Source organism: Phyllobates terribilis, unplaced genomic scaffold (genome assembly GCF_046119375.1).
Source record: "Phyllobates terribilis strain yellow unplaced genomic scaffold, ASM4611937v1 Scaffold_1__5_contigs__length_1240528914, whole genome shotgun sequence".
NCBI classification, from domain to species: Eukaryota; Metazoa; Chordata; class Amphibia; order Anura; family Dendrobatidae; genus Phyllobates; species Phyllobates terribilis.
The window spans coordinates 952,028,735-952,054,678 of record NW_027362761.1 but is presented as its reverse complement, the minus strand read 5'-3'; positions in this window follow the sequence as shown (position 1 = coordinate 952,054,678).

Genomic DNA, 25,944 nt, shown 5'->3' with positions numbered 1-25,944 from the left:
TTTGTTAAGTATATAATTCGACATGTGTTAATTCATAGTGTGAATGTACAATCTTCATAGTCATGAAAATACAGAAAACTCTTTAAATGAGAAGGTGTGTCCAAACTTTTGGTCTGTACTGTATGTGTCACTCAGGTTGCCCTCCTGTGTGAACTGAAACCTACTAAATATCTGCCAGCATGTTATATGCTGGGAGTTAACTCTCTTAAAGGGTGGGGTTTTATGGGAATAGCAAAGAGGGTGGAAGGACATTCTCCTACCTCCCCTCAGGGTGTAGCTGAACAGGGTTAAATGCTCAGTCAGTATTTTTTTTCTGGAGTGTGTGGTCTGGAGAGTAAAGTCTCCTGGCTCTGTTGGGGCTGAAGCCAGAGAGCAACACCGGAGGACTGGTGTTTGCTGAGACTTCACAGTGTTACACAGAGCAGGCAGAGGCTTGCTTGTTAATAGACTCTGTTGTACTTTATCTTTTCTCTTCCCATTGACCCCGAGAGGGCCTGTTTATTTTTATGGGACGCTGCTGGAGTTTATGCCATACAATAAACCAGCAGGAACCGTGTGTCCTATGTCTGCCTCTGGAGAGCTGAGCAAGTCGCTTTACCACAATATGTATACTTTTATGTATTTATTATATTGAATTTTAGTGTTTATTTACTCAACTTATCAACTGCTTTTAGGTTGGGGGACTTTTATACAGCATATCAAATTTATTATACACAGCATTTATTTATTTATTGTATTTAATTGCTTTGTTATTTTGTATGCACTAAATGTATGTCATCACTGCCTTTTCGCATACTGGGGAGCTAAGCTACCGTATTTTTCGGACTATAAGTCGCACCAGACCATAAGACGCACCCCAAATTTTGGGGTGGAATATAAGAAAAAATATTTTTATAAGATGGGGGTCCTTCTTATAGTCTGAATAGGTACGGTATCTTACCTGGGGGCCGGCGGAGCGAGGGTCACAGGAGGCAGGGTCCTTCAGGAAGCCGGTGCACCAGCAACAGAAAGTTGCGGTGATGGTGAAGCGAGATCGGGATTGGGTACCGCAACTATCTACATTCAGACCATAAGACGCACCCCCCCCATTTTCCACCCAAATTTGAGGGGGAAAAAGTGCATCTTATGGTCTGAAAAATACGGTAATAGAATGACATGCTACTAGTGATGAGCGAAGGCGCATCACTGTGCTCGACGAGCTCGGCGAGTATTTCCGGGTTGCTTGGGCGAGAACTTGGTTACCCTCCCTGCATGTTTGGTGCTCTTTAGAGAGCCAATGAATATGCAGGGATTGCCTGCCATGCACTCTAATGCCGTAGCCATTAGGCATAAGCGAACATTTCAATGTTCGGTTCGGAAAAGTTCTCTGAACAAATTGATATCCGCCAAATTTATTCGTTCAATATTCATCGAACATTTCCAAACCTCATAGGAGTCAATGGGGGTACCAAAAAATGCATAGAGAACATCTAGAAATGGGACCAAAAGCTGCCAAAAAACATCAAATTGGGTGTAGACAAAAGGGAAGTGCCATCAATTGACCCAGAGTACAAATTCTATAATTATTATTACTGTGACAGAGACATTTATTCTGTTGCGCTTTACATGTCAAAAGGGGTCACCGACTGGTACAACAGGAGAGAGGACCCTGCCTGCGAGGGCGCACTGTCACGGATGTAGTTTGTGGAACCACTGTGTCACAGACCCCGGAGAGATTGGAGGGGCGTGACTAAGCGAGCACCGGAGTGTTCACTAGAGCCTCTGACGGTTAGGATAGACTTGGCTCTCGATAAACGCCTGGTGCCACTCCAGGACAGACCAACAGATGCGCAGCAGCTGGACCCAGTAGGAAAGACTTGATGGCGCAGCAGGCAGAGTCTGTATCAGAGTACAGCAGGCAGAGTCTGTATCAGAGTGCAGCAGGCAGAGTCTGTATCAGAGTGCAGCAGACAGAGTCTGTATCAAAATGCAGCAGGCAAAGTCTGTATAGGAGTGCAGCAGACAGAGTCTGTATCAGAGTGCAGCAGGCAGAGTCTGTATCAGAGTGTAACAGGCAGAGTCTGTATCATAGTGCAGCAGGCAGAGTCTGTATCAGGAGTGCAGCAGGCAGAGTCTGTATCAGGAGTGCAGTTGGCAGAGTCTGTATGACGACTGCAGCAGGCAGAGTCTGTATTAGGAGTGCAGCAAGCAGAGTCTGTATCAGAGTGCAGCAGGCAGAGTCTGTATCAGGAATGCAGCAGGTAGAGTCTGTATCAGAGTGCAGTAGGCAGAATCTGTATCAGAGTACAGCAGGCAGAGTCTGTATCAGGAGTGTAGCAGGCACAGTCTGTATCAGGAGTGCAGCAGGCGGAGTCTGTATCAGGTGTGCAGCAGGCAGAGTCTGTACCAGGAGTACAGCAGGCAGAGTCTGTATCAGAGTGCAGCAGGCAGAGTCTGTATCAGAGTGTAACTGGCAGAGTCTGTATCACAGTGCAGCAGGCAGAGTCTATATCAGGAGTGCAGCAGGCAGAGTCTGTATCAGGAGTACAGCAGGCAGGGTCTGTATCAGGAGTGCAGAAGGCAGAGTCTGTATTAGGAGTGCAGCAAGCAGAGTCTGTATCAGGAATGCAGCAGGTAGAGTCTGTATCAGAGTGCAGCAGGCAGAGTCTGTATCAGAGTGCAGTAGGCAGAATCTGTATGAGAGTACAGCAGGCAGAGTCTGTATCAGGAGTGCAGCAGGCAGAGTCTGTATCAGGAGTCCAGCAGGCAGAGTCTGTATCAGAGTGCAGCAGGCAAAGTCTGTATCAGGAGTGCAGCAGGCAGAGTCTGTATCAGGAGTAGAGATGAGCGTTGTTCTACTCGAACTGTTCGCCAATCTCAAATTCGAGCTGTTTTGGGCGGTGTTCGAGCCGTTCGGCGAACACGAACAATTTGATAAAAATTCGGCTGTTCGAGGTTATGTTCGATAACTGTTCGTGCACCAAAATCATAACTGGATTTTTTCTCAGTAATGATGAAAATTAATGTTAATACGCAGTTTGAGTGTACAGCGGGGTGGGGGGAGGGGCAGGGGATGGATCTCTGCAGGAACAATGAAGATCTCCATTTTTTTTTCTCTTTCCCGCATTTGCAGTGGGGAGGTGCAATCTGTCAGCCTATCAGCAGCGCAAACACGGAGCGAAGTGCTTTTTTTCACACAAGCAAGGGCATGTGTCATTGGCAGGGTATGTCACATGTCCTTGCCCTATAAGACCAAGCCGTTTTCCCCGTCGCCACCATTTTCTCACTGCTGCAGCTGCGTGTTAGATGGCACCGCTGTTGCTGTGTGCGCTATACCTTGTTAATTTCAAGCCAATTTTCGCACAAATATACAGATAGCTTGGGAGTAGGGAATAGTTGTGATTGCAGTCCTTTTAAGGACTAGGTTACAGCATTTCCTACGACTTTTATCAGGGAGGTCTGTGCTCTTAAATAGATAGGTTGTGGGAGTAAAGACTAATTGTAATTGGAGTCCTTTTCAGGACTAGGTTACATCAGTTCCTATCAGTTTTTGCCAGGCAGGTCTGTGCCAGTGCTGTGCAAGTTTTTTTCACAGCATTTGGCTGAATCTAGCAAAGCTAATCCTTTTTGGCCTATTGCAGAGTGTGTTAGTCAGTGGAGTAGCCTATCTGTGTTGCAAGATATACCACCTGTGTAGAGAATACCAATTTTTTTACTGCACCTAGTGAAGTAAAATCTTTTGGGCATAGCATCATTCTATTAGTCCATCTATACTGACCTCCATCAGGTTGCAAATTAAACCTAATTTTTATCTGCATCTACAGTACCTCTGAAAAAATATTTGGGCTTCTAGCTGTGTGTGGTACTTGTTGTATTAGTCCGTCTATACTGACCTCCATCAGGTTGCAAATTAAAAATAATTTTTATCTGCATCTACAGTACCTCTGAAAAAATATTTGGGCTTCTAGCTGTGTGTGGGACTTGTTGTATTAGTCCATCTATACTGACCTCCATCAGGTTGCAAACTGAATATATTTTTTTCTGCATCTACCTCTGAAAAAATATTTGGGCTTCTAGCTGTGTGTGGGACTTGTTGTATTAGTCCATCTATACTGACCTCCATCAGGTTGCAAACTGAATATATTTTTTTCTGCTTCTACCTCTGAAAAAATATTGGGCTTCTAGCTGTGTGTGGGACTTGTTGTATTAGTCCATCTATACTGACCTCCATCAGGTTGCAAACTGAATATAATTTTTTTCTGCATCTAGTTTTGAAAAAATATTTGGCCTTCTAGCAGTGTGTCGGACTTTCTCTATTAGTCCATCTATACTGACCTCCATCAGGTTGCAAATTAAAACTAATTTTTATCTGCATCTACAGTACCTCTGAAAAAATATTTGGGCTTCTAGCTGTGTGTGGGACTTGTTGTATTAGTCCATCTATACTGACCTCCATCAGGTTGCAAATTAAAAATAATTTTTATCTGCATCTACAGTACCTCTGAAAAAATATTTGGGCTTCTAGCTGTGTGTGGGACTTGTTGCATTAGTCCATCTATACTGACCTCCATCAGGTTGCAAACTGAATATATTTTTTTCTGCATCTACCTCTGAAAAAATATTTGGGCTTCTAGCTGTGTGTGGGACTTGTTGTATTAGTCCATCTATACTGACCTCCATCAGGTTGCAAACTGAATATATTTTTTTCTGCATCTACCTCTGAAAAAATATTGGGCTTCTAGCTGTGTGTGGGACTTGTTGTATTAGTCCATCTATACTGACCTCCATCAGGTTGCAAACTGAATATATTTTTTTCTGCATCTACCTCTGAAAAAATATTGGGCTTCTAGCTGTGTGTGGGTCTTGTTCTATTAATCCATCTATACTGACTTCCATCAGGTTGCAAACTGAATATAATTTTTTTCTGCATCTAGCTCTGAAAAAATATTTGGCCTTCTAGCAGTGTGTCGGACTTTCTCTATTAGTCCATCTATACTGACCTCCATCAGGTTGCAAATTAAAACTAATTTTTATCTGCATCTACAGTACCTCTGAAAAAATATTTGGGCTTCTAGCTGTGTGTGGGACTTGTTGTATTAGTCCATCTATACTGACCTCCATCAGGTTGCAAATTAAAAATAATTTTTATCTGCATCTACAGTACCTCTGAAAAAATATTTGGGCTTCTAGCTGTGTGTGGGACTTGTTGTATTAGTCCATCTATACTGACCTCCATCAGGTTGCAAACTGAATATATTTTTTTCTGTATCTACCTCTGAAAAAATATTGGGCTTCTAGCTGTGTGTGGGACTTGTTGTATTAGTCCATCTATACTGACCTCCATCAGGTTGCAAACTGAATATATTTTTTTCTGCATCTACCTCTGAAAAAATATTGGGTTTCTAGCTGTGTGTGGGACTTGTTGTATTAGTCCATCTATACTGACCTCCATCAGGTTGCAAACTGAATATATTTTTTTCTGCATCTAACCCAGCCAATAGTTTTGGCCTAATACCACAGTTTGGCCACTCAGCTCTGCTCGGTTACCATCCATTGTTTTTTTGTGCAAACAACTCCAGAGTTGTGAATTAGTTAACCACCAAAATGAGTGGAAAAAGGCCTGCTGCTGGTGGAAAGGGGAATAGGCGTGTTGGGAAGGGGAAAAAAGGTTGTGTCCGTGGGGTAGGTGTTAAAGCAACAGTAACATCTGCAGAAGAAAGACCATCTTCCAGCCAAACTAAAATGTCTACTTCTTTTAGCGGACAATGTGATAAGATCCCATTCTTACGGCCACGCCAATCGCTACAAATTCCAGATGAGGCACAAAAACAGCAGGTGCTTCAACGGATATCAAGTGCTCCTTTAAGTGGGCTCTCCTCCACATCAACTTCAACATCACAAATACTCCAGTCCTCAAAGGTGTCACCCAAATCGCACTTGCTTCCTCACAGCTCCCAAATCTCCAGCTGCCCGTCTGAGTATGAGGTAGAACAGATGGTTGAGTCTGCAGAGCTGTTTACTCATACTATAGCCTGGGAATCAGAGGTCGACTCCAGCGCTTCTGTGAATCCAGACGAGGAAATGATCTGCACTGATGCCCAGAATCTTTATGAGTCGGATCCAGGACCAGACGCAGAAGGTTCTGACCATAATGTAGACCCTCATTCCCAAACTGTAACTCCTGTTGGTGGAGACAATGAGGAAGACGATGATAAGACTCAAATACCTGATTGGAGCGACAACTTTAGTTTATTGTCAGGGCAGGAACAGGTTGGCTCTGAGGACGACGGGTGTGATAACACACAGGGTGATGATGATGAGGTTGGAGATCCCACTTACTGTCAACCCACAGTCAGCCAAGAGATGAGGTCAGCAGAGGAGGTGGAGGAAGATGCTAGTGACGACGAGGTCAGGTTGCGCCTTCCTGGACAGAGACGTAGTACTGGAAGCACGTCAACAACTGCATCCTCAAACACAACTCTGCCTCTCACCACAAGTCGTGGTGGCTCTTCAGGTCGCATGGGTGCTAAGCCTTGCATAGCCTGGGCATTTTTTCAGATCGATAAAGATGACCCAACTCGTGTTATCTGTAACATTTGTCAGCAAAAGCTAAGTAGAGGCCAAAAAATACATAGTTTGAGTACTTCATGCATGAACCGGCACATGGACATGAAGCATAAGTTGCAGTGGGAAGCTCAGTGTGCTACAATGCGGCCTAGCCGGCCGGGCCAACCACCATCTGCCATATCTTGTGCATCCGCGGCCTCTTCATCCTCTGTGACTGGGGGGACAGCAGTCACACCTGTTTTGGGGCGCAGACCTGCCACCTCTTTACCCGCAACAGCCAGCGTGATTGGCAGGTCATCATTTTCTTTGGAGGTGGTAACAGCAGCTGGTGTTGAGCGCTGTCCGACATCGATAGCACCACCTTTGGATCAAGGCAACCTAACATGTCCGCCTGCATCTTCCTCACAGACCGGCAGTTTGCCGGGGACACCCTTATCAACCCCGTCTAAGCACAATAGCCAGCCCTCGGTCCCTCAGATGTGGACAAGTAAAAGATCATTTCCTCCTAGCCATGAGAAAGCTAAGAGGTTGAATTTCACCATCTGCAAGCTCTTGGCTACAGAAATGCTGCCTTTCCACCTGGTGGACACAGAGGATTTTCGAGACCTTATGTCCGTCGCAGTGCCCCAGTACCAGATGCCCAGTCAGCACTACTTCTCAAAGAAAGGTGTGCCTGCGCTCCACCAGCATGTCGCACACAAAATCACCGCTTCTTTGAGAAACTCTGTGTGTGACAGGGTGCATTTCACCAGAGACACTTGGACGAGTAGGCATGGACAGGGGCGTTACATGTCGCTGACTGGGCACTGGGTAACTATGGTGACAGCAGGACAAGGGGCTGCTGTCCAAGTCTTGCCGTCCCCACGAGTTGTGCGTCAATCCTCTTTATGCCAAAGTTCCTCCACTGATTCTGCCTCCTCAACCTCCTCTCGGTCTTCCACCTGCACCCAAAGCCTGTCTGGTCATGCCACAAGCTTTCTAACTGCGCAGAAGGGATCCTGCACACCTCCTTACTATGCTGGCAGTAGGGCTCAACGTCATCAGGCGGTTTTTACATTGAAATGTCTGGGAAATGTGAGTCACACAGCTGAGGAGTTGTGGTCAGCTCTGGAGAACCAATTTCATGAATGGTTGTCTCCACTGGACCTGAAACCAGGGAAGGCCGTGTGCGACAATGCTGCAAACCTGGGTGCGGCCCTTCGCCGGGGCAATGTCACACATGTGCCTTGTATGGCTCACGTGTTGAACCTGGTTGTCCAGCAATTTTTAGCCCACTATCCCAGACTAGATGGCCTTCTGCAGAGGGCACGGTCGCTGTGTGCTCACTTCCGCCGTTCGCATCCCGCAGCTCAGCGACTTACATCTCTACAGAAGTCGTTGAGCCTGCCACTTCACCGGCTAAAATGCGATGTGCCTACCCGGTGGAATTCAACTCTGCACATGTTGCAGCGACTGTGGCAGCACCGACAAGCCCTGGTGCAATACGTTCTGACGTATAGCCTGGGCCAACGAGATTAAGAGGTGGGGCAAATCACGCTGGAGGAGTGGTCTCAGATCAGGGACCTATGCACCCTTCTGCACAGTTTTGAAATGGCGACGAAGATGTTTAGTGCTGACGATGCCATTATCAGCATGACTATTCCGGTGATTTACATGCTGGAGCACATGTTAAACAGAATTCGGAGTCAGGTGGTGGCACAAGAGGAGGTGGAGGAAGTAGAGGAGGAGGAGTTGTATGCGGAAGGGCTAACATCTGCAAGGTCCAGACGGTCGGCAGCACCAAGGCGGCAGGCATGTGAGGGTGGGGGAGATGGTTTTACCAGGGCGCATGGTAGCAGCCAAACTAGTGAGGAAGGTGCAGGAGCCCAGGAAGAAGTGGAGGACGAACTGATGGAAGACTCATCAGATGAGGGAGACCTTGATCACATTTCTGTTGTGCGAGGTTGGGGGGAGAGGACAGAGGAAGGAAGCATGATTGTTACCTCGCCACCAACACAACAGGGACTTGGTGCTCCTGGATGCGCAACACACATGAGTGCCTTCTTGCTGCACTACCTGCAACATGACCCTCGAATTGTGAGAATTAGAAATAATCCTGACTACTGGGTTGCCACACTGTTAGATCCCCGGTACAAAAGTAAATTTGCAGAAATTATTCCTGCCATAGAAAGGGATGCACGCATGCAGGAGTATCAGCAGAGACTGTTGCAGAATCTTACATGTGCTTTTCCACAAAATACCAGTGGTGCACGTAGTGAATCTCACAGTTCCAACTTGCCAACCGTGGGACCGTCAAGTGTTCAGCACTCAAACCGTAACAGAACCACAGTATCTGGTGGTAACATCAATTTTGCGGAATCATTTCACCACTTTTTTAGCCCATCCTTTGCAAGGCCACAGGAGACAAGAAGTCTGACACATAGTCAACGCCTAGAGACGATGGTACAGGAGTATCTCCAAGTAAACATTGAAGCCACGACTGTGTCACTGGACCCTTGCTCTTTTTGGGCTTCCAATCTGGATAAATGGCCGGAGCTAGCCACTTACGCCTTGGAGATCTTGTCATGCCCCTCAGCCAGCGTTCTGTCTGAACGTGTGTTCAGCGCTGCTGGTGGTGTGCTGACAGATAAGCGCACGCGGCTCTCCACTGATAATGTAGACAGACTCACGTTCATAAAGATGAACAAATCATGGATCCGAAACGACTTTTCTACCCCTGTGTCATCCTGGGGAGAGTAAAAGCTTGATGATTGTTTAAAATCACCCTACCAACCGTTTTAAGCTTTCAAATTACTAATCATGTTTATCTGTATCTTGACTGGAAAATAATTTGGGCTTTGTAGCAGTGTGCAGCACTGATCCTATTAGGCCATCTATAATAAGCTCCACCAGATTTAAAATTAAAAATAATTTTTAGCTGCATCTAGCCCGGAAAATAATTTTGGGGCTCCGAGATGCGCAAGACACATAAGTGCCTTCTTGCTGCACTACCTGCAGCATGACCCTCATATTGTCAGAATTCGAAGTAATCATGACTACTGGGTTGCCACACTCTTAGATCACCCAAACTTTTCGATCAACCTTTTCATTTTAATAAAGACCAAAAAAATGGTCATTTTTGAAATTATAAGCATTAGCAGGTTGTTAGAAACTGAAATCAAACAGTTTTCAACTCAAAACTTTATTCTAGGTGATGTTACATTTTCACATAGGAACCCTTGTTCGAAAGGAGCTTCTGAACTCTCTCGTCCTTTGAATTTGTCAGGTTTTGGATGGTTTCTGCTTCAATTGTTTTGCATGAGGACAGAATACCCTCCCAGAGCTGTTGCTTATATGTCAACTGCCTCCCGCCATCATAGACACTCCTTTTAATGATGCTCCAAAGGTTCTGAATGGGGTAGAGGTCAGGGGAGCATGGGGGTCACACCATAAGTTTGTCCCCTTTTATGCCCATATCAGCCAGAGATGCAGATGTTTTATGTGCAGCATGAGATGGTGCATTATCATGCAGAAAAATGATCTTGCTGTGAAATACACGGTTCTTCTTCTTGAACCATGGCAGGAAGTGCTGTTTAAGAAAATCCACATACATTATGGAGTTCATCTTTAGCGCCTTCAGGGATCCTAAAGGGGCCGACAATCTCTCTCCCCATGATTCCAGCCCAAAACATTACTCCACCTCCTCCTTGTTGGCGCTGTAGCCGTGTTTGCGTGGGGTGTCCATCAACCAGCCATCCTCCACTCCATCCATCTGGACCATCGAGCGCTGCACGGCACTCATCCGTGAACAAAACAGTTTTGAAATCAGTCTTCATGTAATGTTTGGCCCACTGGAGCCGTTTCTGCTTGTGTGAAGTGGATAGAGGAGGTCGACAGGATGGCGTATGCACAGCTGCAAACCTCTGAAGGACCCTGCATCTTGTTGTTCGGGGGACGTTGGAGGCACAAGCAGCTTCAAAAACTTGTCTGCTGCTATGACAAGGCTTTTTTGCCGCTGCTCTTTCAACCTGACGTAATTGCCTGTAGGAAAGAGTCCTCAATTTGCCCTTATCAGCACGCACACGTGTGTACTGTGAATCAGCTACATACTTCTTGATTGCCAAGACACTTCATCCTGATCATCGCACAATGTTGATTGTAGTCATGCCTTGACCTAAACACTCCACAATTTGTTGCTTCTCAGCAGCCGACACATCCTTTTTCTTTCCCATTTTGGCAGAAAATGTAGGCTGCTGAATAATGTGAGAGAGCCTTCTTAAGTAGTCTTGCCTTTCATTGGACACACCTGCCAAACTAATTAGCACTGGTGTCTGCAATTGCTTACAGTGATATAAAGAGCCCTGACACACATCACCATCAATGAGTTTAACTGACAAACAAACAAATTCTTCCCTTATCACTCCTAAACACTTTTTGCATAATAATTTGGAACACAGTGTACATGTGCTTTTCCACAAAACACTAGTGGTTCACGTAGTGAATCTTACAGTTCTAACTTGCCAACCGTGGTCTGTATGGAGTTGTTCAATAAAGGGCCCAAAATTAAGATAACATAGATGGGAGAGGTCTCTATGAATAGGAATTCCTAAGTATTTGATACCCTGTGAGGGCCAGGCAAAGGGAAAATTGGACTGGATGGAATCCTATATGGATTTGGGGAGGGAGACATTGAGGGCCTCAGACTTCGCTGCATTGATTTTAAAATTTGACCATGTAACAAAGTGATCTATTTCAGCCATAACAGCATGGATGGATATATGTGATTGAGTGATATATACTAGGACATCATCAGCAAATAGAGAGCACTTGTACTCGGTGCCTCCCACCTCAATCCACCTAATATTGGGGTTATGGCGAATTGATGAGAGCAGGTGCTCCGTCACTAGGATGTATAAGAGAGGGGACAGAGAACATCCCTGCCTTGTCCCATTGGTGATTGTGAAAGGTGATGAAAATGTTCTGACGCGCCCCCTGGGCCTTGGGACACCCGGAGCCGGACCCTTTTTGGTGGATGCTGGTGGTTGTAGTCTCCGTGGCGGCAACCCGGTTCCGTGGCTCAGGGCGGTCAAACCAGTGGCGGAACTATTTATGTGGTTTTGATGTTTAAATGTCCGACTACGCCACCCGTGGATTGCGGTCAGAGTGAACCGCCGCTCCAGGGCAGACCGCTGAGGCTGGTGTTGTGGGTGCAGCAGAGCGTAGCATAACTTCCCACGGGAGGAGTATAGCCTCAGGGCAGTGTATGCGGAGGATGGGGGTGATGGTGCAGGGCAGCAGCAGTAATGACACGGAGTCAGTGATGCAGTCCAGGGCCTTTACTCACAGTTCATATTTTCCAGACCACGTCTGCAGGTAACGGCTGCCCACGTCGTACTGTGCTCACCAGGTGAGGGGCTCAGACAACTCCCAGATAACTTTGGAGTGCTTCACAGGACCCCCTTTGTGTGTCTTTTGTCTGGCCTTTCTTACCAACCCTTCTGTCCGGCTGCCTCGGGCCTCCTCTTGGTAAACTTGGCGCCAGTTTCCCTGACCCTATGTGGTGCCTTCCTAGCAGGTGTAGCGAGGGGCTGCGCCACATAAAATGTCACAGCCTCCTGTTTCTAGCTGAGGGTCGTTTCCTGCCTCCACTAGTTTCGGGGACCAGTCTCCCCCTTTGGCCTGACCCCTCCACGCAGGTGGATTCTGGCATGCGGTGGCGACTCACCCGTCCGCACCCCTGAGATCCCTTCGTTGCTCGTTCCTGGAGCCTTCTCCGCTCCTCTTCCTTCCTTCTCCCTCTTCCAGGCCTGGGCCTCTGTTACTAGGCCCGCCTCCGGAGCAGAGCTCATGCAGAGCCCCTGCTCCCTGCCACTTCTGCTCAGACTTCTCTGCACTGAACTAAGATGGTGCCCACCTTTTATACTCCCTTCTCAATGCACCCAGGAACTGCTTCCTCCCTGCTCCTGCACTACAGGGTTCCCCTTCCTCAGTGTTCCCTCCCCCCACTCCAGCCAGGGACAGGGACTGTCGTGCCCATCTCAGGGGCATATTGGTCGCCCTGCCCAACGGCAATGTGGTGTAATGCATGCAGGTGTCGGGTCCTGATCCACACTACATCCTTACCTGAGAGTGAGATATCACACCTCTGGGTGAGGTGCAATACCTCTGTAGCAACCGAGCCCTCAGGGTGCTACAGTTCCATTTATCTTCAGCCTAGGTGACGTATTGCGATACAGGGCCGTGATTTTGGCTATAAAAGGGTCCCCTAGACCCCTACCCCAAGCTTTTTAAGAGAATCATATATGGCGTGCCAGGAGACTCTATGGAATGCTTTCTCAGCATCCAACGAGAGTATCTAATTACAAATTTTTAACTGCATCTAGCCCAGGAAATACTTTGTGCCTAGTAGCAGGGTCTGCTAGTCAGCGGATTATCCCGGCTGTTAAGCAAGCTACACCACCTGTAGTTTGGACACTTCATTTTTTCAAAGGAAATGCTTCGGGACCACGGGATACTCAGTGAAGAGCATCAGGAGGCACCCCAAGGCATAGGGGCTGGGACTGGCAGTAGGATGCCTTGCGGTGGACAGCCGAGCTCGATCATTATAAACGCTTTTTAACTGCAGCAGCTTTAGTGGACGCTACTGGAGCTGGAATTACGCGGCTGCTGGCATGAGACTTGCCCTCCAATAGATCCTTGTAAATGGATTTAAAGTGTATTCATTCAAATTAGAGAGACAATTTAAATTAAAAAGCTTAGAGCTGCCTCCACCACAGGGGGGCTCGCTCGACCCACCAGCGGACAGGCACCAGTATTGGGAGAGGGGGGCTGGCCATCAGGGTTCACCGCGGCTCTGGCACAAACCCGGCGACACGGAGGTGGCACGGGCAGGAGCGGACTGTCCGTGTCGGCTTCTCACTTTTTGGATTTTAGAAGGGCATGACATGCCTATATCTGTGTCTCCCCCTCCTTTTACTCCTCCACCTCTTTTATTTTCGCATGACTATATGTACTTGTCACTTTTCCATGTGTTAGTTATGTCTTCTGAGCAGTTTGTCAGCTTTTGGACACCTTTGAAGGTGTTTTCTATGTGTTTCTATGTGTTTTTGTTTGCCTGCCATTGGTTTTAACGGTGTTCGAAGGTGTTCGACGAACAGTTCGACGAACAGTTCGGCGAACACACGGGTGTTCGACGAACCGAACCGAACTCGAACACTACGGGGGTGGCTCAACACTAATCAGGAGTGCAGCAGGCAGAATCTGTATCCGAGTGCAGCAAGCAGAGTCTGTATCAGAGTGCTGCAGGCAGAGTCTGTATCAGGAGTGCAGCAGGCAGAGTCTGTACCAGGAGTACAGCAGGTAGAGTCTGTATCAGAGTGCAGCAGGCAGAGTTAGTATAAGAGTGCAGCAGGCAGAGTCTGTGTCAGGAATGCAGCAGGCAGAGTCTGTATCAGGTGTGCAGCAGGCAGAGTCTGTATCAGGAGTGCAGCAAGCAGAGTCTGTACCAGGAGTACAGCAGGTAGAGTCTGTATCAGAGTGCAGCAGGCAGAGTTAGTATAAGAGTGCAGCAGGCAGAGTCTGTGTCAGGAATGCAGCAGGCAGAGTCTGTATCAGGAGTGCAGCAGGCAGAGTCTGCATCAGGAGTGCAGCAGACAGAGTCTGCATCAGGAGTGCAGCTGGCAGAGTCTGTATCAGGAGTGCAGCAGGCAGAGTCTGTATCAGGAGTGCAGCAAGCAGAGTCTGTATAAGGTGTCCAACAGGGAGAGTTTGTATCAGAGTGCAGCAGGCAGAGTCTGAATCAGGACTGCAGCAGGCAGAGTCTGTATCAGGAGTGCAGCAGGCAGAGTCTGTATCAGGGGTGCAGCAGGCGGAATCTGTATCAGAGTGCACCAGGCAGAGTCTGTATCAGGAGTGCAGCAGGCAGAGTCTGTATCAGGAGTGCAGCAAGCAGAGTCTGTATCAGGAGTCCAGCAGGGAGAGTCTGTATCAGAGTGCAGCAGGCAGAGTCTGCATCAGGAGTGCAGCAGGCAGAGTCTGTATCAGGAGTGCAGCAGGCAGAGTCTGTATCAGGAGTGCAGCAGGCGGAGTCTGTATCAGAGTGAAGCAGTCCTTCTTATAATCTGAATAGGTACGGTATCTTACCTGGGGGCCGGCGGAGCGAGGGTCACAGGAGGCAGGGTCCTTCAGGAAGCCGGTGCACCAGCAACAGAAAGTTGCGGTGATGGTGAAGCGAGATCGGGATTGGGTACCGCAACTATCTACATTCAGACCATAAGACGCACCCCCCCCATTTTCCACCCAAATTTGAGGGGGAAAAAGTGCGTCTTATGGTCTGAAAAATACTGTAATAGAATGACATGCTACTAGTGATGAGCGAATGCGCATCACTGTGCTCGACGAGCTCGGCGAGTATTTCCGGGTTGCTTGGGCGAGAACTTGGTTACCCTCCCTGCATGTTTGGTGGTCTTTAGAGAGCCAATGAATATGCAGGGATTGCCTGCCATGCACTGTAATGCCGTAGCCATTAGGCATAAGCGAACATTTCAATGTTCGGTTCGGAAAAGTTCTCTGAACAAATTGATATCCGCCAAATTTATTCGTTCAATATTCATCGAACATTTCCAAACCTCATAGGAGTCAATGGGGGGACCAAAAAAATGCATAGAGAACATCTAGAAATGGGACCAAAAGCTGCCAAAAAACATCAAATTGGGTGTAGACAAAAGGGAAGTGCCATCAATTGACCCAGAGTACATATTCTATAATTATTATTACTGTGACAGAGACATTTATTCTGTTGCGCTTTACATGTCAAAAGGGGTCACCGACTGGCACAACAGGAGAGAGGACCCTGCCTGCGAGGGCGCACTGTCACGGATGTAGTTTGTGGAACCACTGTGTCACAGACCCCGGAGAGATTGGAGGGGCGTGACTAAGCGAGCACCGGAGTGTTCACTAGAGCCTCTGACGGTGAGGATAGACTTGGCTCTCGATAAACGCCAGGTGCCACTCCAGGACAGACCAACAGATGCGCAGCAGCTGGACCCAGTAGGAAAGACTTGATGGCGCAGCAGGCAGAGTCTGTATCAGAGTACAGCAGGCAGAGTCTGTATCAGAGTGCAGCAGGCAGAGTCTGTATCAGAGTGCAGCAGACAGAGTCTGTATCAAAATGCAGCAGGCAAAGTCTGTATAGGAGTGCAGCAGACAGAGTCTGTATCAGAGTGCAGCAGGCAGAGTCTGTATCAGAGTGTAACAGGCAGAGTCTGTATCATAGTGCAGCAGGCAGAGTCTGTATCAGGAGTGCAGCAGGCAGAGTCTGTATCAGGAGTGCAGCAGGCAGAGTCTGTATGACGACTGCAGCAGGCAGAGTCTGTATTAGGAGTGCAGCAAGCAGAGTCTGTATCAGAGTGCAGCAGGCAGAGTCTGTATCAGGAATGCAGCAGGTAGAGTCTGTATCAGAGTGCAGTAGGCAGAATCTGTATCAGAGTACAGCAGGCAGAATCTGTATCAGGAGTGTAGCAGGCACAGTCTGTATCAGGAGTGCAGCAGGCGGAGTCTGTATCAGGTGTGCAGCAGGCAGAGTCTGTACCAGGAGTACAGCAGGCAGAGTCTGTATCAGGAGTGCAGCAGGCAGAATCTGTATCCGAGTGCAGCAAGCAGAGTCTGTATCAGAGTGCTGCAGGCAGAGTCTGTATCAGGAGTGCAGCAGGCAGAGTCTGTACCAGGAGTACAGCAGGTAGAGTCTGTATCAGAGTGCAGCAGGCAAAGTCTGTATCAGGAGTGCAGCAGGCAGAGTCTGTATCAGGAGTGCAGCAGGCAGAATCTGTATCCGAGTGCAGCAAGCAGAGTCTGTATCAGAGTGCTGCAGGCAGAGTCTGTATCAGGAGTGCAGCAGGCAGAGTCTGTACCAGGAGTACAGCAGGTAGAGTCTGTATCAGAGTGTAGCAGGCAGAGTTAGCATAAGAGTGCAGCAGGCAGAGTCTGTATCAGGTGTGCAGCAGGCAGAGTCTGTATCAGGAGTGCAGCAAGCAGAGTCTGTACCAGGAGTACAGCAGGTAGAGTCTGTATCAGAGTGCAGCAGGCAGAGTTAGTATAAGAGTGCAGCAGGCAGAGTCTGTGTCAGGAATGCAGCAGGCAGAGTCTGTATCAGGAGTGCAGCAGGCAGAGTCTGCATCAGGAGTGCAGCAGACAGAGTCTGCATCAGGAGTGTAGCTGGCAGAGTCTGTATCAGGAGTGCAGCAGGCAGAGTCTGTATCAGGAGTGCAGCAAGCAGAGTCTGTATAAGGTGTCCAACAGGGAGAGTTTGTATCAGAGTGCAGCAGGCAGAGTCTGTATCAGAGCGCAGTAGGCAAAATCTGTATGAGAGTACAGCATGCAGAGCCTGTATCAGGAGTGCAGCAGGCAGAGTCTGTATCAGAAGTCCAGCAGGCAGAGTCTGTATCAGAGTGCAGCAGGCAAAGTCTGTATCAGGAGTGCAGCAGGCAGAGTCTGTATCAGGAGTGCAGCAGGCAGAATCTGTATCCGAGTGCAGCAAGCAGAGTCTGTATCAGAGTGCTGTAGGCAGAGTCTGTATCAGGAGTGCAGCAGGCAGAGTCTGTACCAGGAGTACAGCAGGTAGAGTCTGTATCAGAGTGTAGCAGGCAGAGTTAGTATAAGAGTGCAGCAGGCAGAGTCTGTGTCAGGAATGCAGCAGGCAGAGTCTGTATCAGGTGTGCAGCAGGCAGAGTCTGTATCAGGAGTGCAGCAAGCAGAGTCTGTACCAGGAGTACAGCAGGTAGAGTCTGTATCAGAGTGCAGCAGGCAGAGTTAGTATAAGAGTGCAGCAGGCAGAGTCTGTGTCAGGAATGCAGCAGGCAGAGTCTGTATCAGGAGTGCAGCAGGCAGAGTCTGCATCAGGAGTGTAGCTGGCAGAGTCTGCATCAGGAGTGTAGCTGGCAGAGTCTGTATCAGGAGTGCAGCAGGCAGAGTCTGTATCAGAAGTGCAGCAAGCAGAGTCTGTATAAGGTGTCCAACAGGGAGAGTTTGTATCAGAGTGCAGCAGGCAGAGTCTGAATCAGGACTGCAGCAGGCAGAGTCTGTATCAGGAGTGCAGCAGGCAGAGTCTGTATCAGGAGTGCAGCAGGAAGAGTCTGTATCAGGAGTGCAGCAGGCGGAATCTGTATCAGAGTGCAGCAGGCAGAGTCTGTATCAGGAGTGCAGCAAGCAGAGTCTGCATCAGGAGTCCAGCAGGGAGAGTCTGTATCAGAGTGCAGTAGGCAGAGTCTGCATCAGGAGTGCAGCAGGCAGAGTCTGTATCAGGAGTGCAGCAGGCAGAGTCTGTATCAGGAGTGCAGCAGGCGGAGTCTTTATCAGAGTGAAGCAGGCAGAGTCTGTATCAGGAGTGCAGCAGGCAGAGTCTGTATCAGGAGTGCAGCAAGCAGAGTCTGCATCAGGAGTAGAGATGAGCGGTGTTCGACTAGAACTGTTCGCCAATCTCAAATTTGAGCTGTTTTGGGCGGTGTTCGAGTTGTTCGACGAACCCGAACGATTTGCAAAAAATTCGGCTGTTCGAGGTTATGTTCGATAACTGTTCGTGCACCAAAAGAGTGTCCTGCATGTCTGCCGCTATTTAAAGCACCAATCATGCAGGGATTGTCTGCCACTCACTGTAATGCCACAGCCATGGTGTTTGTGGCATTACAGTGATTGCCCAAATCGATGGGAACAGTGCTCACAGTGAAACATGAAAAGCCGGCAATTCATCAGCGGCATACACCGGTACCCGACAATTTAGAACAGAAAGAATAGAGCTTCACACATAGATTAGATAGATAGAAACATGTCAGTCACATATATATGAAGTACAGTGACAGTGTTGCTTACTGTACTTGTCATTTAGTGTAAAGGATTTATCAAAAAAAATAATAGTGTTTTCATGCACCGTCTCTTTAAAAAAGCCGGCCGGCAATTCAGCAGCGGTACCCGACAATTTATAACAGACAGAATAGAGCTTCACACATAGATTAGATAGATAGAAACATGTCAGTCACATATATATGAAGTACAGTGACAGTGTTGATTACTGTACTTGTCATTTAGTGTAAAGGATTTATTAAAAAAAATAATAGTGTTTTCATGCACCGTCTCTTTAAAAAAGCCGGCCGGCAATTCAGCATCTGTACCCAACAATTTAGAATAGAAGAAATAGAGAATCACACATAGATTAGGTAGATAGAAACATGTCAGTCACATATATATGAAGTACAGTGACAGTGTTGATTACTGTACTTGTCATTTAGTATAAAGGATTTAATAAAAAAAATAATAGTGTTTTCATGCACTGTCTCTTTAAAAAAGCCGGCCGGCAATTCAGCATCTGTACCCGACAATTTAGAATAGAAGGAATAGAGAATCACACATAGATTAGATAGATAGAAACAGGTCAGTCACATATATATGAAGTACAGTTACAGTGTTGATTACTGTACTTGTCATTTAGTGTTAAAATAAAGGATTTATTTAAAAAAAAATTGGCGTGGGGTTCCCCTTAATTTTAGTCTCTAGCGGAGGTTAAGCAGACTGCTGGGGCAGATGTTTGAAGCCTGGGAAGGGGGTAATACCCACGGAGCTTCCCAGGCTACTAATATCAGCCCCCAGCGGAATACCTAGCCTTTACTAGCTATTAAAATGGGGGACCCCCCAAAAAAATGACGTGGGGTCCCCCCTATTTTAATAGCTAGCAAAGGCTAGGCAGACAGCTGGGGGCTGATATTAATAGCCCAGGAAGGGTGCCATGAATATTGGCCCCCTCCCAGGCTAGAAACACCAGCCGTCAGCCGCCCCAGAAATGGCGCATCCTTAGAATGCGCCAATTCTGGCACTTAGCCTCGCTCTTCCCACTGCCCTGTAGCGGTGGCAGTGGGGTAATAGGGTTGGGGTTGATGTCAGCTTATAATGCCAGCTGACATCAAGCCCAGGTTAGTAATGGAGAGGCGTCTATAAGACACCCCCATTACTAACCCCATAGTCAAAGTTAAAAGAAAACACAAACACCCAGAATAAAGTCCTTTAATTGAAATAAAGACACATTCCTTTATTGTTCTAAATTAAACCATACTTACCGTCACGCCCATTCCAGCTGAAGCCAACGATCTCCTGCAATAAAAGAAAAATAATAAAGCAACCTCATCCTTACCTTTCCATGGTTCCCACGACAGCTTCAGCTCTGCTACATCGAGATAACAGGCTGGACCGCAGCAGAACGCCGCCATCCAGCCTGTCATCCCGCAGACACTGAGAAGCGCAGGCATGCTTGCGCTCTGCAGTGTCTGGCTGTGACGGCATCCAGATGAGCCGAGGTCATGTCCAATGAACTCGGCGCACCTCATGCACGTCACTGACAGCGTGGGAGAATTCTCCTGCACTCAGCACTTCAGCGTGAGAATTCTCCCACGCTGTCAGTGACGTACATGAGGTCAGCTGAGTTCATTGGACATGAATGAGCTCACCTCATGCACGTCACTGACAGCGTGGGAGAATTCTCACGCTGTAGCGCTGAGTGCAGGAGAATTTTCCCACGCTGTCAGTGACGTGCATGAGGTGAGCTGAGATCATTGGACATGAATGAGCTCACCTCATGCACGTCACTGACAGCGTGGGAAAATTCTCCTGCACTCAGCGCTTCAGCATGAGAATTTTCCCACGCTGTCAGTGACGTGCATGAGGTGAGCTCATTCATGTCCAATGAACTCAGCTGACCTCATGTACGTCACTGACAGCGTGGGAGAATTCTCACGCTGAAGTGCTGAGTGCAGGAGAATTCTCCCACGCTGTCAGTGACGTGCATGAGGTGAGCCGAGTTCATTGGACATGAACTTGTCTCATCTTTATGCCGTCACAGCCAGACACTGCAGAGCGCAAGCAAGCCTGCGCTTCTCAGTGTCCGCGGGATGACAGGCTGGATGGCAGCTTTCTGCTGCGGTCCAGCCTGTCATCTCGATGTAGCAGAGCTGAAGCTGTCCTGGGAACCATGGAAAGGTAAGGATGATGTTGGTTTATTATTTTACTTTTATTGCAGAAGACATTGGCTTCAGCTGGAATGGGCGTGATGGTAAGTATGGTTTAATTTAGAACAATAAAGAATTGTGTGTTTATTTCAATTAAAGGACTTTATTCTGGGTGTTTGTGTTTTTTTAAATACTTTACTAGAAATTCATGGTGGTCATGTCTAATATTGGCGTGACCCCATCAATTTCGGGCTTAGGGCCAGCTGATAATGCCAAGCTGGCCTTAACCCCTTTATTACCCAGTGAGCCACCGCACCAGGGCCCTGGATGAGTTGGGTACAGCGCCAGAAGATGGTGCTTCTATGAATGCGCCATTTTCTGGGGCGGCTGCGGACTGCAATTTGCAGCGGGTGGGGCCCAGAAAGCTTGGGCCTCCCTGCGCTGCGGATTCCAGCTCCCAGCTGCCTAGTTGTACCTGGCTGGGCACAAAAATAGGGCGAAGCCCCACGCATTTTTTTTTTAAATTATTTCATGAAATTCATGGAATAATTAAGAAAAAAAGGGCTTCCCTATATTGTTGTGTCCAACCAGGTACAAATAGGCAGCTGGTGGTTGGGGGCAGCCCGTCCCTGCCTGCTGTACCTGGCTGGACACAAATATAGTGCGAAGCCCCACGTCAATTTTTTTTTAATTATTTCATGAAATAATTTTTTTAAAAAAGGGCTTCCCTATATTGTTGTGTCTGGCCAGGTACAAATAGGCAGCTGGCGGTTGGGGGCAGCCCGTTCCTGCCTGCTGTACCTGACTGGACACAAATATAGGGCGAAGCCCCACGTCAATTTTTTTTAAATTATTTCAGGAAATTCATGAAATAATGGAAAAAAAATTGATGTGGGGCTTCGCCCTATATTTGTGTCCAGTCAGGTACAGCAGGCAGGAACGGGCTGCTCCCAACCACCAGCTGCCTATTTGTACCTAGCCGGACACAACAATATAGGGAAGCCCTTTTTTTCTTAATTATTCCATGAATTTCATGAATCTAAAAAAAAAATGCGTGGAGCTACGCCCTATTTTTGTGTCCAGCCAGGTACAACTAGGCAGCTGGGGGCTGGAATCTGCAGCGCAGGGAGGCCCAAGCTTTCTGGGCCCCACCCGCTGCAAATTGCAGTCCGCCGCCGCCCCGGAAAATGGCGCGTTCATAGAAGCGCCATCTTCTGGCGCTGTACCCAACTCATCCAGGGCCCTGGTGCGGTGGCTCACTGGGTAATAAAGGGGTTAAGGCCAGCTTGGCATTATCAGCTGGCCCTAAGCCCGAAATTCATGGGGTCACGCCAATATTAGACATGACCACCATGAATTTCTAGTAAAGTATTTAAAAAAAACACAACACCCAGAAAAAAGTCCTTTAATTGAAATAAACACACAATTCTTTATTGTTCTAAATTAAACCATACTTACCATCACGCCCATTCCAGCTGAAGCCAACGATCTCCTGCAATAAAAGAAAAATAATAAAGCAACATCATCCTTACCTTTCCATGGCTCCCACGACAGCTTCAGCTCTGCTACATCGAGATGACAGGCTGGACCGCAGCAGAACGCTGCCATCCAGCCTGTCATCCCGCAGACACTGAGAAGCGCAGGCTTGCTTGCGCTACTCAGTGTCTGGCTGTGACGGCATCCAGATGAGCCGAGGTCATGTCCAATGAACTCGGCGCACCTCATGCACGTCACTGACAGCGTGGGAAAATTCTCACGCTGAAGCGCTGAGTGCAGGAGAATTTTCCCACGCTGTCAGTGACGTACATGAGGTGAGCCGAGTTCATTGTCGGCTCATCTGGATGCCGTCACAGTCAGACACTGAGGAGCGCAAGCATGCCTGCGCTTCTCAGTGTCCGCGGGATGACAGGCTGGATGGCAGCGTTCTGCTGCGGTCCAGCCTGTCATCTCGATGTAGCAGAGCTGGAGCTGTCCTGGGAACGATGGAAAGGTAAGGATGAGGTTGCTTTATTATTTTTCTTTTATTGCAGGAGATCGTTGGCTTCAGCTGGAATGGGCGTGATGGTAAGTATGGTTTAATTTAGAACAATAAAGAATTGTGTCTTTATTTCAATTAAAGGACTTTATTCTGGGTGTTTGTGTTTTTTTTTTAACTTTGACTATGGGGTTAGTAATGGGGGTGTCTTATAGACGCCTCTCCATTACTAACCTGGGCTTGATGTCAGCTGGCATTATAAGCTGACATCAACCCCAACCCTATTACCCCCTGCCACCGCACCAGGGCAGCGTGGAAGAGCGAGGCTAAGTGCCAGAATTGGCGCATCCTATGGATGCGCCATTTCTGGGGCGGCTGACGGCTGGTGTTTCTAGCCTGGGAGGGGGCCAATATTCATGGCTCCCTTCCTGGGCTATTAATATCAGCCCCCAGCTGTCTGCCTAGCCTTTGCTAGCTATTAAATTAGGGGGGACCCCACGTCATTTTTTTGGGGGGGTCCTCCATTTTAATAGCTAGTAAAGGCTAGGTATTCAGCTGGGGGCTGATATTAGTAGCCTGGGAAGCTCCGTGGGTATTACCCCCTTCCCAGGATTCAAACATCTGCCCCAGCCGTCTGCTTAACCTCCGCTAGAGACTAAAATTACGGGGAATCCCACGCCAATTTTTTTTAATAATAAATCCTTTATTTTAATACTAAATGACAAGTACAGTAACCAACACTATCACTGTACTTCATATATATGTGACTGACATGTTTCTATCTATCTAATCTATGTGTGAAGCTCTATTCTGTCTGTTATAAATTGTCGGGTACAGATGCTGAATTGCCGGCCGGCTTTCTTAAAGAGACGGTGCATGAAAACACTATTATTTTTTTTGATAAATCCTTTACACTAAATGACAATTACAGTAAGCAACACTGTCACTGTACTTCATATATATGTGACTGACATGTTTCTATCTATCTAATCTATGTGTGAAGCTCTATTCCTTCTATTCTAAATTGTCGGGTACAGATGCTGAATTGCCGGCCGGCTTTTTTAAAGAGACGGTGCATGAAAACACTATTATTTTTTTTAATAAATCCTTTGCAGTAAATGACAAGTACAGTAAGCAACACTGTCACTGTACTTCATATATATGTGACTGACATGTTTCTATCTATCTAATCTATGTGTGAAGCTCTATTCTGTCTGTTATAAATTGTCGGGTACCGCTGCTGAATTGCCGGCCGGCTTTTTTAAAGAGACGGTGCACGAAAACACTATTATATTTTTTAATAAATCCTTTACACTAAATGACAAGTACAGTAAGCAACACTGTCACTGTACTTCATATATATGTGACTGACATGTTTCTATCTATCTAATCTATGTGTGATGCTCTATTCCTTCATGTCTAAATTGTCGGGTACCGGTGTATGCCGCTGCTGAATTGCCGGCCGGCTTTTTTAAAGAAAGCGTCTTCTGAGCAGTTTGTCAGCTTTTGGACACCTTTGAAGGTGTTTTCTATGTGTTCCTATGTGTTTTTGTTTGCCTGCCATTGGTTTTAACGGTGTTCGACGGTGTTCTAAGGTGTTCGACGAACAGTTCGACGAACAGTTCCTCGAACATCCCGGTGTTCGACGAACCGAACCGAACCCGAACACTACGGGGGTGGCTCAACACTAATCAGGAGTCCAGCAGGGAGAGTCTGTATCAGAGTGCGGCAGGCAGAGTCTGTATCAGGAGTGCAGCAGGCAGAGTCTGTATCAGGAGTGCAGGGAGGCAGAGTCTGTATCAGGAGTGGAGCAGGCAGAGTCTGTATCAGGAGTGCAGCAGACAGAGTCTGTATCAGGAGTGCAGCAGGCAGAGTCTGTATCAGAGTGCAGCAGGCGGAATCTGTATCAGGAGTGGAGCAGGCAGAGTCTGTATCAGGAGTGCAGTTAGGACTGGTACGCAACCTTGCACAATTTAAACTGCGCAACAGGAAGGTTCCACTACAGCCAACCTAATAGATGGAGACCCAATCAGGATTCCCCACATTTAAAAAAATTAGTGGCAGATGCCAGCAAAGTGGCATCAATTTCACTACTGTAGAAATAGTGTAAATAAGACCCACACCTCTTCCAGTACAGCCAACCCAGGAGATGGAGATCTAACCAGGAGTGTTCACATTGCCCTAAATGAAGGCCTAAAACCACCGAAGTGGTATCAATGTCATCAGACTACAAGTAGCTTAACGCAGACCCATACCTGTCCCACTACAGCCAACCCAGGAGTTGCAGACTCAATCGGAAGTGTTTACATTTAAAAAAATAGGGCCTAAGACCACCATTTCCATGGCCAACAGATTGGAGATGGTGGAGTTCAACCTCTTAGTTTTGTCATGTGTAGGATGAAACAATCTTTTACGTGACTACAACATGGGGATTGAGGGCTGGCTGCAGTGCTGAGAGAGGGCAGAGTACGGTGAAACGGACAAACCGATAGACCGTGAGTGAGGTGCAGGTGGAGATGTTATGGTGGTTTGAGAAACGTGTGGTGTGCTCATGTCCGCTTCACTTACATCTGATGGGCTGTCACTCAGCCTAACTGCAGCAGGTATACAGCTGGTTCGGTCGGACAACTGCGTGACACAACTTGGCACGGTAACAAAGGAAGAGGAAAAAGCAGCAGAGGTGTTTGATGGGACGACTGATGGTTGTTTACTGAAAATTAATTTAGAGTATATTACGTTTGCATACCCGTTGGGGGAGAACAACATCTGCACCAAATGCTCAATTTCACTACAGACTAACTATAGAAATGCATGGAGACCAAAACCTCTTCCACTACAGTCAACCCAATGGATGGAGACCTATTCAGGATTCCCCACATTTCCAAAAATTAGTGGCAGACGCCAGCAAAGTGTAATCAATTTCACTACAGTAGAAATAGTGTAAATGAGACCCACATCTCTTCCAGTACAGATAACCAAAGAGATGGAGACTTAACCAGGAGTGTTCACATTGCCCTAAATGAGGGCCTAACAAACACCACTGAAGTGGCATCAATTTCACTAGAGTATAAGTATTGTAAAGGAGGCCTAAACCAGTTCCACTACAGCCAACCCAATAGATGGAGACCCAATCATGATTTTTCACATTTCAAAAAATTTGTGGCAGACACTAGCAATGTCTAATCCATTTCACTATAGTAGAAATAGTGTAAATAAGACCCACACCTCTTCCAGTTCAGCCATCCCACGAAATAGAGATCTAACCAGGAGAGTTCACATTGCCCTAAATGAGGGCCTAACACCACCGAAGTGGCATCAGTGTCATCAGACTACAAGTAGTTTAATGCAGACCCAAACCTGTACCACTACAGCCAACCCAATGGATGGAGACACAATCAGAATTCTCCACATTTCCCAAAATTAGGGCCTAAAACCTGCAGCAGCAAGAGCAGGCACAGA